We start from the raw sequence: 13,434 nt of genomic DNA, 5'->3' as shown, positions 1-13,434 counted from the left end.
TTAGGAAAAGTCATAACTTTTCTTGACTTAGAAACTAGACAACACAAAATAAGTTTCCAGTCTACTTCCACTACAGGGTGTTGTTAGACTCAAGTTTTAGAGGCACATGCAATAGGTTGGTAGAGAATTTCTTGACGGTGGGATTCCATATGATATATGAGATGGATCCTCTTTGCATGACTGATCTGGTGAAGGAGTCACTACATGATATAGTGGATTGGTTTTCAATGCCCGAGGGTACATATATCATATGCTTTGGATGTTAGGTATACCCTCACCTCATGTTGCGATATGTGACTAATAAGGTAGGCTGTAGCCTTGCAACAAGTATCCCACAATACAACAAAACCATATGATTAGCATCCATTTTTTCTTCCTTTTTTGCATCTAGAGCACATTTTGGGTGCTATTTGCATCCTTTTATCAAATATGGTGCTAAATTTGATGCAAAATTTGCACATGTTTTTACACCAAGTTTTGCACCAGGTGTTACACTAGGGTTTGCATGAGGTTTTGAACTAAGTTTTGCACCAAGTATTGCACAATCCTTTGCACCAGGTTTTGTACCAAGCTTTGCATCAAGTTTGGCACCTAATTTTTGTTTTGCCTACTTTGGTATCCTCTATTACATCCACTTTTTTTCGCCTACATGTGCATCAACTTTTGCATCATTTTTTTCATCCTATTTTGCATCATGTTTTGCATCCATTTTTGCATCCTCTTTTACATTCCCTTGTTCATTCCCTTTTGTACCAAGTTTTGCGTCAAGGTTTTTGTCTAGTTTTGAATCTACTTTTGTTGCATCTAATTTTGCATCTTGCTTTGCGTCCACATTTTCATCCTCTTTTACATCCATTATTGTGTCCACTATTGCATCCACTTTTGTTGTGCCACAATTTGCGCCTAGTTTGGCACCTAGCTTTGTACCCACTTCTTCTTCTAACTTTGCATCCACGTTTGCATCCTCATTTGCATCTATGTTTTCATTACATTTTTCATCTATTTTTGCATCCCTTTCTTTATCCACTTTTGCATTAAGTTTTACATCGGGTTCTAAGTCTCATTTTTCATCAACCTCTGTTGCATCCACTTTTTCACCCACTGATGCACCCATGTTTACATCCACTTTTGTATCCCTTTTTTCATTTTATTTTGCATCAAAATTTTCTTCTATTTTTCATCTATCATTTCATCCACTTTTACATGCACTTTTGTTGTGCCACAATTGTGCCATATGTTATACCTACTGTGAAACCCATGTTTGCTTCCACTTTTGCATCCACGTTTGCATCCTCTTTTGCATCAAATATTGCATCTCTTTTTGCATCCACTTTTATGTTGGGTTTATGTTATAGACATTTTTGTGCCTTATAGCTCTAAGCATGAAATGTTCATAAACCAAGGGATCCTAAGTCCCTAAAAGTGTTGTTTCGGCCCCTAAAGGAACAAGGTCAACAAATTACAGCTTCTCCCAGAAGTTCTCCACCAGAAACTGCTCAGAATCAGTCAAATCAGGATCATTTCAGCTGCTCCACTAGCTAGCTGCGTTGCATAGCACCCAAGTACACTAGCTAGGTGCATTGCAATGCACCTAAATTCACTACCAGGGTGCGTTGAGCGGGAAATGACAAATGGCAGTGTCATTCCGCGAGGTGGACAGACAATGGAAGCTTCCAGAATCTTCCCCAATGACACTTGCCTCACTGAGTTCGACCAAGGATGAGTAAGAGGCTCTCAGCCTCCAAGTGGAAGCAAGAACTGACAGAGAGAAGACACTAGTCAGATCATAAGCTGACTCATCCTCTTTGCATACATCTATATATGGATCCCTCATCCCAAAGATCTAGAGGCTGGAATTTTGTACATTGCAGAGAATTGTTGTTGGTTTTGAGATAGATATCAGAGTATTGGGTGATTTATGCTTTGTTGGAGGTGAAGAGGGGACTCCTTTGCTGGGAGGTTGATGTTGGATCAGGAATCATCGGTTGTAACTCCTCCTGGATCTTCTTGTTATATCAATAAAACTATTTGAGTTTCTCCTACATGCTTGTGTATCATTGATGTTTGTTACATTTGTATGTTTAGCTTAAATCTGATCCTAAGCTATTTATGAATATAAATCCATGTCTTTGTGTAGTTTTCTTCTTCTGTGATCTTACAGGAACTTGGTGAAGCTGGGCAAGTAAGGGAGCAGGTAGCTGGAAGCTGTCAAATAGGAGAGAGATTGGATAAAAGGACTAGCGCAAGACACAGGTTGGTTCATTCTATTCCTCTTCGTTTATAGTTCATAAAAAAGAATATGAAAGTAGTTTTCTCTGTTTGTTTCTAAGGTCACTGTCACACCTTAGTGGGATAGGGTCGTTCTGAGTAGACACTTTTCCCGTTAACAAAATGGTGACTCCGCTGGGGACCGTGTCTAGTTAGTTTGTTTGTGTTTCTCTTGTTGTTTGTTTCATAAACTTAGAAGTAGCAATCGAACTGCATTTTCCATTAACAAATGCAAAGTAGACATCTGCTACTTCAATCCATTCACTGGATCTGTTTATGATTTGAATAGTTGATTCACAAATGATCTGATTGCCCTTTGTGATAGCTCTTAGACCTCCTTTAAATCTACCCTCTGATTGTGCATTACTGATTGCTTTTACTCGGCCAAAAACCATAGATTAAACTGCAAACCGTGACCCAGAACCCGAATAGAATTCTCGTTTCTGCCCCAGCGCAGGCTCTGTGAAGAGATTCTGCATTTCAACGTAGTTCCCGAGAGGGCTACCTGCGCCGCAATCCAGTTTCTCAGTGTAACAGGTGCGCTGATCAGCCTAGACTTGTGCAGCTGAGGTTCTTTGCTTCATTTTTTCCAGTTTTGTCTCTGATTTTTGCAGCCTGTGATCAGTGTATGTGTCTGTTTAAAAACCCCTTTTCTTTGCCTTAATTCCGCCTCCTTTGTACAAAAAGACTGTAGATGTTTTTGTGTGTTTGTTACATCATTTACAGTTTTCCATTGAAAAAGTAGAATAGTCATACTGTCGTCCTTTGATTTAGATCTGTCATAAGTGTCGATTTAGATCTTTAGGAGAAAGTTTATTTGCTGTTGACAGTCGATTATGCTTTTACTTTTGCTTTTGGTTTGAATTTGTGACTTTCTAGTGTTGAAACGAGTGTTTATTTCAAAATCATAAAGTGTCGTAATCATCTCTACCTTTTGATTTCGAAAAGAAGCTTGTTTGTGTTTGTCAATTGAAAGCAAATTCAGATTTGTACATCAACTTTATTTTTAGGCATCAATATTAAGAAAGTGAAAAAAAATACATGCACATGTGCATTTTCATATTGACAGTCTGTTTGGCTTGATTTAGGAAAAGTGCATTTACAGTGTGCTCTTTGCTCTTTGAGAAAAGATTGTGTCTTGCCTTTCCCCTTGTAGCTAGGATTTTCATTGCTGAAAAGAGACAAAAGTTTGCTTATCATCTTTAGATTGCATTTTAGGAATTACATCTACATCTCGTGGTGAACCCAAAAGGAAAACTTCATAAGAAAGATCAACTTAAAATAAATTGACTGAATCTAACAACGCATTGGAACTTAACGCACAACATTTAGAGGTCTAGGCTAGAGACGCATTCCGGCGTCGTAAAGCTTGGTAACTGTTGTCCTCACTGATGGTTGGGTGATTCCTCCACTTTGAGACGATAAGTGCTAGTACGGACTTGTGCTCCCACGTACCGTCGAGTATATATTGGGAGACCCCTATAGGCTTAAAACCTTTTATCCATAGGAAGCCGTGTCGGCCGCCCTGCTGATCGCAATGCACCGAACACAGCATTCGGGAAGATTGACTGCCGTACCGTAAAAAGTATTCTGCAGTTTTGCGATTGGTTTGGTACTCCCTCTACCTAGATCTCCAGAGCAGTCCCTTTCGTTCCTTTTCAGACTCCTTAACAGAAAAGGTCCATCTGAGCACTTGTCACTTCAGGCTCATTAAAAATCGAAGGAGACTAGAGTCATCTTTTTTTTTTTTCTCGACTCTTAAAAACTGAAAAAACAAGTTGTGTAAAAAGCGTCTAAAATTCATTTAATTCGGAAACATACTTCCCCTTTTTATTTTAGTTGATCGAGTAATCCGCAATCGTGGAAGAAAGTCAATTGAAACCCCATCGTTCGCGGAGGCTTACGAGTCAACCGTCTTTGTCTCCGGAATCGAAACCAGTACGGACAAAGCGAACTCGTTTAACTGGTTCAAAATCTCCTATTAAAGTTAGAACAAGTGTTCCAACGACATCAGAGACTCCGGTTACTCCAAACATTTCTGGAATCCATGCCTCTACAGAAGAAGTTCAACAGCCACAGAAGGACAGTGATACTGATCCTAGTCTGAGATTAAACACTTGTGTTACCGAACCAGTTCCATCTACAACCGGTTCGGAGAGTCTTGCTCTTCAAACATCTGTCGCTGTCGATTCCACACCTTCTTCGGCACCAGAAATATTTTACGGACCTGACGGTCTTCCCCTTCCACCTGGTCTGATTGCAATTGAAGAAATTGTAGAAGATCCTCAAACAAGTACTCCAACGCACTTTGGAGTCGGGATCACTCTATATCCTTCTTCATCAGAAGTTATTCTACCACCAGCGGAAGTTCCTGTAGAATCATTAGGTAATCTTTTGGATAGACTACAAATGTCTGAACAACCGTCAACATCTAGGACTGTGTCGTCTGACACAACGATAGCAGAACTCCCTGCTGTCACTCCGACAATGTTCGTCGGCATACCATCTATCCCGAATAGCTCTCAACCGCTAGAAGGAACCCACTCAGGGATTATTTCGACAGTCTGGTCCGTTCCTGTTTGTTCATCCGGAATAATATCCGGGAACTCTTGTGTTGAGTCTCAACAAATTGATCCATTTGGAGGTCAATTTGGGCAGTCCGGTCCCCAAGGGCAAACAATCCCCTTGAGTTCTGGATTACCACCGTATGGGGGGCAGTATGCCCTTTCATTATCCCCTCCAGGAGGATATTCATACGGGAGTTCACAACAATATTCAGGTTATACTGGAATTACCTCAAGTGGTTGGGTACCTATACTACCTCAACAACCAAGGGTTGTGTATTCGATGCAACAATGTGTACCTATGTCGAATATCCCGACTACACCAGCTATTGTGACAGTGTCACAAGTTCAAACGCTGCCTGTTGTATGCCAACCTCAGATTTCTCAGGTTGTAATGCAACAACCCCTTGACCCTGCGACTCAACCACAATCGCCAACTAGTGGGGCGACACAGGTCCAGACGGGTACAATTACCCCACACCTTGGTCCAACGGTTAGTATAGCACAACAGCACATGGCTTCACAACCATGGCTGGTGCAATACCAACAACCACAATTCCAACAAGTATACCAAGGTTCTGAGCAGCAAATCTTTGAGAACAATGGACAACCGTACATTCAAAACGGTCAAAATCAACCATTTTACAATGGTCATGTCCACCAACCTTATCAGTCATACCAACATCAAATGCATTATGCTAGCATGCAAAGACCAATTGCTTAGGCAATCCCATCTTACCCTGGGTATGCTTCACCTAATCTGAATCAGCAGTTACCATTCGTGGCAACTTTAGAGTTACCTAATTTAAACCGGTTAACAAATGATCCAATTGCTTACGCCCCTTGGTGGCCAGCGATTCCACATAAACTTCCATAAGATATTCCTAAATTTAATGGAAATCCAGGTGAAGATCCATCGAATCACGTGATGACATTTCATCTATGGTGTTCATCAAACACCCTAAAGGATGATTCGATAAGGCTTCGCCTCTTTCAGAGGACGTTAATGGGCCCAGTGGCAAAATGGTACATTGAATTGCCTAGAGCTTCGTTCGACAACTTCAGTACCTTAGCCACAACCTTTTTAACCCATTTTCAATTACCGATAAGGTGCGAAACGGGAACAGAACTCCTTACCAACTTCAAACAGGCAACGGCCACTCACATATCTAATCATATACATGAGTGGCGACGTCGTCGTAGGATGGTAAAAACGTACGTTCCTGATCAGCTATTAGCTGAATGGTTTATCAAGTCATTACTACCTTCCATCACGGAAGATGTGGAAAAGGGGGGAGTCGTAATGGAAGAGCAAGTTATCGCTCGTGCACAATATCTGGACTTGATCTATACTCAGTTCGGCACGCTCTACGAAAAAATACCTGACGCCCCAAGACCGGAATTCTCAATTCCTCCTCCTCCTAAATCGAACAATGACTCTCATGCCGGCGATGGCGTGATTGGCACAACAGACGCGAAATCGACAAAGGCTACATCCAAGAAGGCCCGTAAGATTTCAGATCAAAATTCAAAAGATGAACTTCTTGCTTCAGAAGTAAATGACGTATCGACAGATAAGGGCAAAGAAACCAAACAACCAGGAAGCAAGAAGAAAGGCAAAGGGAAGAAGAAGAAACAGGATGAGTCATCTCCTGAAAAATCTTCTTCAAATCCTCCTGGAAATAGGAAACCAAGAACTCCATGCCATATATGCGATGAGGATCACTGGACCTCAGAATGTCTGTACAAAGCTGAGCTTAAGAAATTCTTTAAGAGTTCGAAAACCTCAGCAGTGTTAACTGATCCGTTTCTGAATCCAGGAACAAATCTGGTTGAAAGTGGAAATGCTTCCCCGTCTCAAGTGCTGATGTTGTCGATTTCGAAACAGCAGAATGATGCTTTGATTTCGACAAGGAACAAAGATTATGGGAATCCGCAGCTGTCGAACAACAAGGATAAAGATCAACCAAGTAGTTCGACAACAACTTCGATAGAAGTTGTACCACCCACCATTCCTGAATTGACAATAAAACCACCGAAGGGAGTAGTACATAAGTCGACATTTAATCCCCGCGCTAGAGCGACGCAGCATTATAACATAGTGGAAGATTTGGCCCAATCGCCATCCGCTATGTCGACTCTTGAAGTACTACAAAATTGCCCATCCCAAAGGCAGGCTTTATTATCGGCCATTGGTGGGATTGATCCAAAGGATTCCAATCTTGTATCCTTCGACCACAAAGGATACGATCCTCAATTACCGGCTCAACTAGCTTTCCTTGTTCAAGTGAAAGCCCTCAACAAAAATATTCATCGAACAATTATTGATGAGGGGGCATCTACATGTATCATGTCGATGAGTTGCTGGAAAACTTTAGGATCTCCAACCTTGTCGCGGTCTGCGACGACATTAAAAGCATTCGACGGAAGGACATATACCCCATATGGTATCCTTAATAACTTGAAAGTCGAACTAGGAGGGAAAACAGTAAAAATAGATGTTGAAGTCATTGATGGGAATCTTGATTACAACATCCTACTAGGAAGACCATGGATATATGCTATGGTAGCTGTTGTGTCGACCTATTTTAGAAAGATTGTATTTCCCTTTCAAGGAGGGATTACAATCGTCGATCAACAAAACTTCCTCCCCAATGGTTCTCAAGTTACAAGAAGCATTCCAATGATCCATGGAAGCCCCCATTCGCTTCAGAATATCGGAGTAGGCCTACTGAAAGATCCTATACTAATGGGAACTTTCGCTCTTCCACCTCCAAGCAATCTGGCGGAAGTAGCGTCAATAGGAACCTGCAACATGATATCTTCCACAAAGATCTCAGAAAACGATATCAACATGGATCATGCAATGGTTTTTCCCCCAAGCCCAATAGAAATATTATAGCAATCAATGTTTCTAGCATGGGAGGCAAACCTAAATCAACGCTCATCAAGCGTTTGGATAGATAGGTCTAGAGAATATGGTACTCCTTCAGATCCTTGGTCGCAAGTGCATGTCACCGACGAAGGAATTCTCCAAGCTATGGTAATTGAAGGAACACCATGGAATGATTCCCACCATCGTTCCCTTCTTCCGGATTGTGAAGAAGAGACTCAAAATGACCTTTATCATCCCTCAGTCTTTGATTTTCTTTCAAATACTGTAAATACGGTGGATTCCGAGCGAAACTTATCCAACATTGAGGAAACTATAGCCATAAATATCTTGACCAAAATAGATGTTGTAGAGAATATTTATGTTGGCAAATGTTGTTCTCCTTCAGAACTGGAAATATATAACGCTCTTTTTCGCGAATTCAGAGATGTCTTTGCTTGGTCATAGAGTGAAATGCCAAGCATCGACTCGAGTATCGTTGAACACGAAATTAAGATGTATCCAGATGTCAAACTAGTACGACAACGGCTAAGGCAGGTGCACCCCAAGAAAGCCGCTGCCATTAAGGCAGAAGTTGAAAAGCTTCTCCATGCTGGTTTCATCTACCCGATTCCTCTAACCGATTGGGTATCGAATATTGTCCCTGTTATGAAGAAACAGGGGACAATTAGAGTGTGTGTCGATTATAGGGATGTAAACCAAGCTTGTCCAAAAGACAACTACCCTACACCCTTTATCGACCAGATAATTGATGAATGCGCCGGATGTGAAATCTTTTCATTCATGGATGGATTCTCCGGGTATAATCAAATAAATATCCGCCCACAGGACCAGTCAAAGACTGCATTCATTTGTCTGTGGGGCACATTCGCATATCGAAAATTACCCTTTGGTTTAAAGAACATAGGGGCGACGTTTCAGAGGGCAATGAATTATGCCTTCCATGACATCAAAAACATCATTCAACCATACCTCGATGACCTTCCGGATCATTCGCGAAAGCGGACTGATCATCCACAGCATTTAAGAGCGATATTTCTACATTGCCGCCACTACAAGATACGACTCAATCCGCACAAATGTGTATTTTGCGTCAGTTTTGGTCGTTTACTTGGCTTTGTAGTCTCCAAGGATGGGATTCGTCTCGACCCGTGTAAGGTCCAGGCAATCATAAATTTGCCTCCACCTTCAAATTTGCTTCAGATTCAGAAACTCCAAGGGAAAGCAGACTTTCTGAGGAGGTTCATTCCAAATTATGCCGAACTTGCTAAAGGTTATACACGTCTTTTGAAAAAGGAGGTACCCTTTGTCTGGGATCAGGTTGCGCAAGCTTCCTTTGATGCTTTAAAAGATTCCCTAATGAAAGCATCATTAATGTACGCCCCCGATTATCAAAGAGATTTTAACCTGTATCTGGCTGTAGCAGATACGACCATCGCAATGGTTTTAGTTCAAGAAGTCGATGGAATTGAACATCCTATATATTATTTAAGTAAGAACTTAAATGATACAGAAAGCAAATATTCTTATGTTGAAAAACTAGCGCTTGCAGCTGTACAAGCGATACAAAGATTTCGACACTATGTCCTCTTTCGGAAAACTACCATTCTGTCAGATTGCAACCCCATGACTCATATATTGTCGCGACAGTTGCTGGGGGGAAAATATTCAAAATGGATAGCGATCCTTCAAGAGTTTGATATGGAATTTTTAAAATCCAAGTCAAAGAAAGCTCTAGTTTTTGCAGAACTATTATGCAATCTCCCATTGTCGTCCAACGATGAAACATCCGAAGAATCAATCGTGGATGAGAATTTGTTTCTGATATCTACAAGCAATGAGTGGTATGGAGATATAATAATTTATCTCCAAACCCAAAAATTTAGGCCAAACACCTCACACTCTGAACAAAAACATATTCGATACCAAGCAAAAGACTACATGATCGTCGGTGATACACTTTACCGTCGTGGTATCGATACAGTTCTGAGAAGGTGCCTCACCCATGAGGAGGCCGAAAAAGCCCTGAATGAGTGTCATTCAGGCGCTTGTGGGGGCATCAGTCTGGATATGCTACAGCACAAAAAATCTTACGAGCAGGATACTTCTGGCCAACAATGTTCAAAGATTACATAACCGCAGTCAGAAGTTGCCATGCTTGTCAAATTTTTGATAGCAAAACCAGAAGACCACCCGCACCTCTACAGCCAATAGTTGCTGTTGGGCCGTTCGCCAAATGGGGCATCAATTTCATGACATGTAACCCCACCTCGACCGGGGGGCATGGGTATATCATAGTCACAGTTGATTATTTTACCAAATGGGCCGAGGCGATGCCTACATTAGATAATACTGGTGAAACAGCTGCCCTTTTCTTTTTCAATCATGTAGTCGCCAGATTCGGCGTACCACAGGCTATAGTCATAGATCATGGATCGCATTTTCGCAATCACATGATGGTCGAATTAGCTGCCAATCTAGGGTTGTCTCATGACAGCTCTACTTCGTATTATCCGCAAGCCAACGGACAAGTTGAAGCGATTAACAAGGTCCTAAAGCGCATGTTGCAAAGGATGATTGGAGTTCACAAAAGAAGGTGGCACCTAATCCTGTACTCAGCCTTGTGGGCTTATCGAACATCGGTAAGGAATGCAACCGGGTTCACACCCTTCCAACTGGTATATGGCCTAGAAGCAGTCTTACCAGTCCAGTGTGAAATCTCCTCTCTCAAACTCACAATTGATCTCCTCCTCGGAACTTCAGAAGAAGAGGCTTGTTTCTTGGAATTAATCCAATTGGATGAAACCCGTCATGACGCCGCTTTGGCTAACGAAGCCCATAAGAAACGAATCAAGGCGCAGTTCGAAAAAAATGTCAAACCACGTGTCTTCTCGGAAGGTGACTTGGTCTTGCTTTACGACCAAGAATCCGATAAATTGGGAGCAGGTAAATTTAAGTCTTTATGGATGGGCCCCTATATTGTTAAACGATTGTTAGCGAAAGGAGCCTACGAGTTGATGGATTATAACGGAATTCCACTGGCGCAACCTCGTAATGGGTTGTACCTCAAGCGTTACTATGCATAAATAGTAACCAATATGCTTTTGTTACATTTTTGTTTTCGCTAAAGGGTTTGTTTTGGTCGAGTAATCCACTTTTTACACTTATTGCAGATGTCAAACCTATTGGATCCATGTGTTGGATATACCGACGGAGCGAGTCGTAGTTCGCGGAACCTGTCCTCCGCAGCCTGGGCCATTTTTTATCCAAGCGGCGAGTTAGTAAGTTTCAGAGGTGTATGTATTGGTCAATCAACGAATAACATCGCTGAGTATAGCGCGTTGATAGAAATTCTCTCTGATGCCATCACCCATGGTATACGCCGACTAATTGTCAGGCTAGACTCACAACTCGTAATACTACAACTCAATGGTATATATTCCGTCCGAAACCCAGCTATTTATCGCATGTTCCTAAGGGTTAAGATTTTGGAAAGACAATTTGATCTTATTCAATACCAACATATTTCCAGAAACTTAAACACATTAACCGACCATTAACAAACTATGTGTTAGATAGACATTTGCAACATTTATAAAAAGAAACACATCATCAATGTTTTACATGTGGATCATATAGCTCAACCAAAATAAAACCCCGAAAATCAAAAATATATATAGTTGTTTATGGTTTGCATATAATGTTCTGTAACCAAGACAAAATCGGTCACATGACCCAAAAACTCAAAATTCTAGGGGGCACCCTAGTCTAATGATGCTCGTGATAGCAAGTCACAGCCTGTGCGGTCATACGTAAGAGACGAGTCCATCGTCTGGGCACACCAGTAGTATGCCGCTGTAACTGCAAAGGTAGCTCGTCAGTCCTCACATCTGGTATACCGAGAGTGAGGCCCTCAATCTGCCCCTGTAAAGCTGAGAGAGTCTCGGCCACATCGAGGTCGCGAAGAATAACTCTTCTGGCGGCCTCTCCTGCTGGGGCAACAGCTGGTACTCTCAGGCGAACTACTGGACGAATAGGACCAACATCTGCATGTACACATGAGTTTGATTAAAGTCTTGATAGAATAAAAGGACATTGTAAACAAAAACAGTAAACAACAATATGGTCAGAGATTTTACCAATAGCACCCCACGGCTCGCCATCTGGCAGTACTAAATCTGTATCACCTCGGAAGTTCATACCAGCATATGGATACTCGGAATAAACCATCTCCTGACGATCGAACCACCTAAAGAAGGTATCAGAAAATGAAATCTGAGACTGGCCAGCATGCCTAGACATATGTTCAACCCATCTCTGCATGCGTGGTTCAGTAGGAGAAGGTAAATCGAGTGCAATGTACTGCAGCTGCATCAGTGGTATCTTCTCCAAGGCAAAGGCGGTCAAAATAGAACCGAACCCAAAGTTCTTCAACCTCCCATTCTTTATCTTGGTCAAATGTTCTTTCATCACAAGAAGTACTGCGTCGCACCAGTTGAACACCTTCGGTTGGAGGCATTCCAAGGCATGCTGCATATAGGATCTGTTGGCTACATGAAGAGACACACTACCGGCCATCCTACCAAAAGTAAACAGGATAGTCCTAAGGGACCTGTCAGTGACATCACAGATGATGATCTTGCCGTCTTTACTCGGCTGAGATCCTTCCCTGCAATACTGGCGGACATAATCTCTCACAGAATCGCCTCCTCGGGCCGAACCTGACAAAGAGATGGGGGCACCCCGCCTCGACAAGCTAGTCAAGAAATAGATGTCTACTGCAGTCAAGGGGATAGATTTGCCCCTAATCTAGAAAACTTGATTGATAGGATCCCAAGCATCGAGCAAATACTGCAGTAGGTTGATCTGCTATCTCATGCTAGAAATGCGAAAGAACTTCAGCAAGCCACAATTCCGCAGCGCGTTCACTGTAACTAGATCATGTAGGGAAATCATGTCCTCTTCTTCATGTTCTCGTTCTCACCATGTAAGGGTCATCTTGCTCCCAAATCTCTGAAAAAACAAACAAGAGAGGAGTTAGATCCTGATTTTGGTGAGAAATAGGCAAAAATTCCATCAAAAATTGTGCAACAAATTCCCTTTCTGCGCCCAATGCACCTACAACAATGTTCTAGGTGCGTTGAATGTCAAACTGCCTTCATACAAGCCAGCATTCAATGCAGGTTTCAATACACTGGGGGTGCGTTGATGGCAGAATGAACCCCTCAAACCCCAGGGGCTCAGAAAAGCAGGGAATCAGGGTCAAAAAGAAAAATGGAAACCATGAAATGAAAGAGCTCGGGTTTAGCTCCTACCTGGTCCAGACAGCGCCGAGAATCGTCCACAGAATCTCCCGAAATCAACTGATGAAAATCGAGGGGGAAAAGCACCTCCAAAGCTCCAACAAACCAAGTTCAAATGAAATGGTAAAATGAGAGGTAAAAAACACTTTTGATTGCTTTTACGTAGTTCAAAGTAAAATATTAGCGTTTTAATCTCATTTTCAAGCAAATATTGTTCATTTCTGACTAGTTTGATGAAGCAGTTGAAAAATACAGTACTATCTTTGGAAGGACAAAGCTATTTATGGTAAAAAATCAAAACAAGACCATCTAATCGAGTAGTTTTAGCACATAGTTCAAGCTCGTTAAAAAATAAACATAAGACATGAGCAAATGTTTCCACCCGTGTTTAAGCTCATTAAAAAAT

Source organism: Pinus tabuliformis, chromosome 1_1, assembly GCF_031772625.1.
Source record: "Pinus tabuliformis cultivar Carrire ecotype Pingquan chromosome 1_1, CPIR1, whole genome shotgun sequence".
Classification (NCBI taxonomy): Eukaryota; Viridiplantae; Streptophyta; class Pinopsida; order Pinales; family Pinaceae; genus Pinus; species Pinus tabuliformis.
This window is presented reverse-complemented; position numbering follows the sequence as displayed.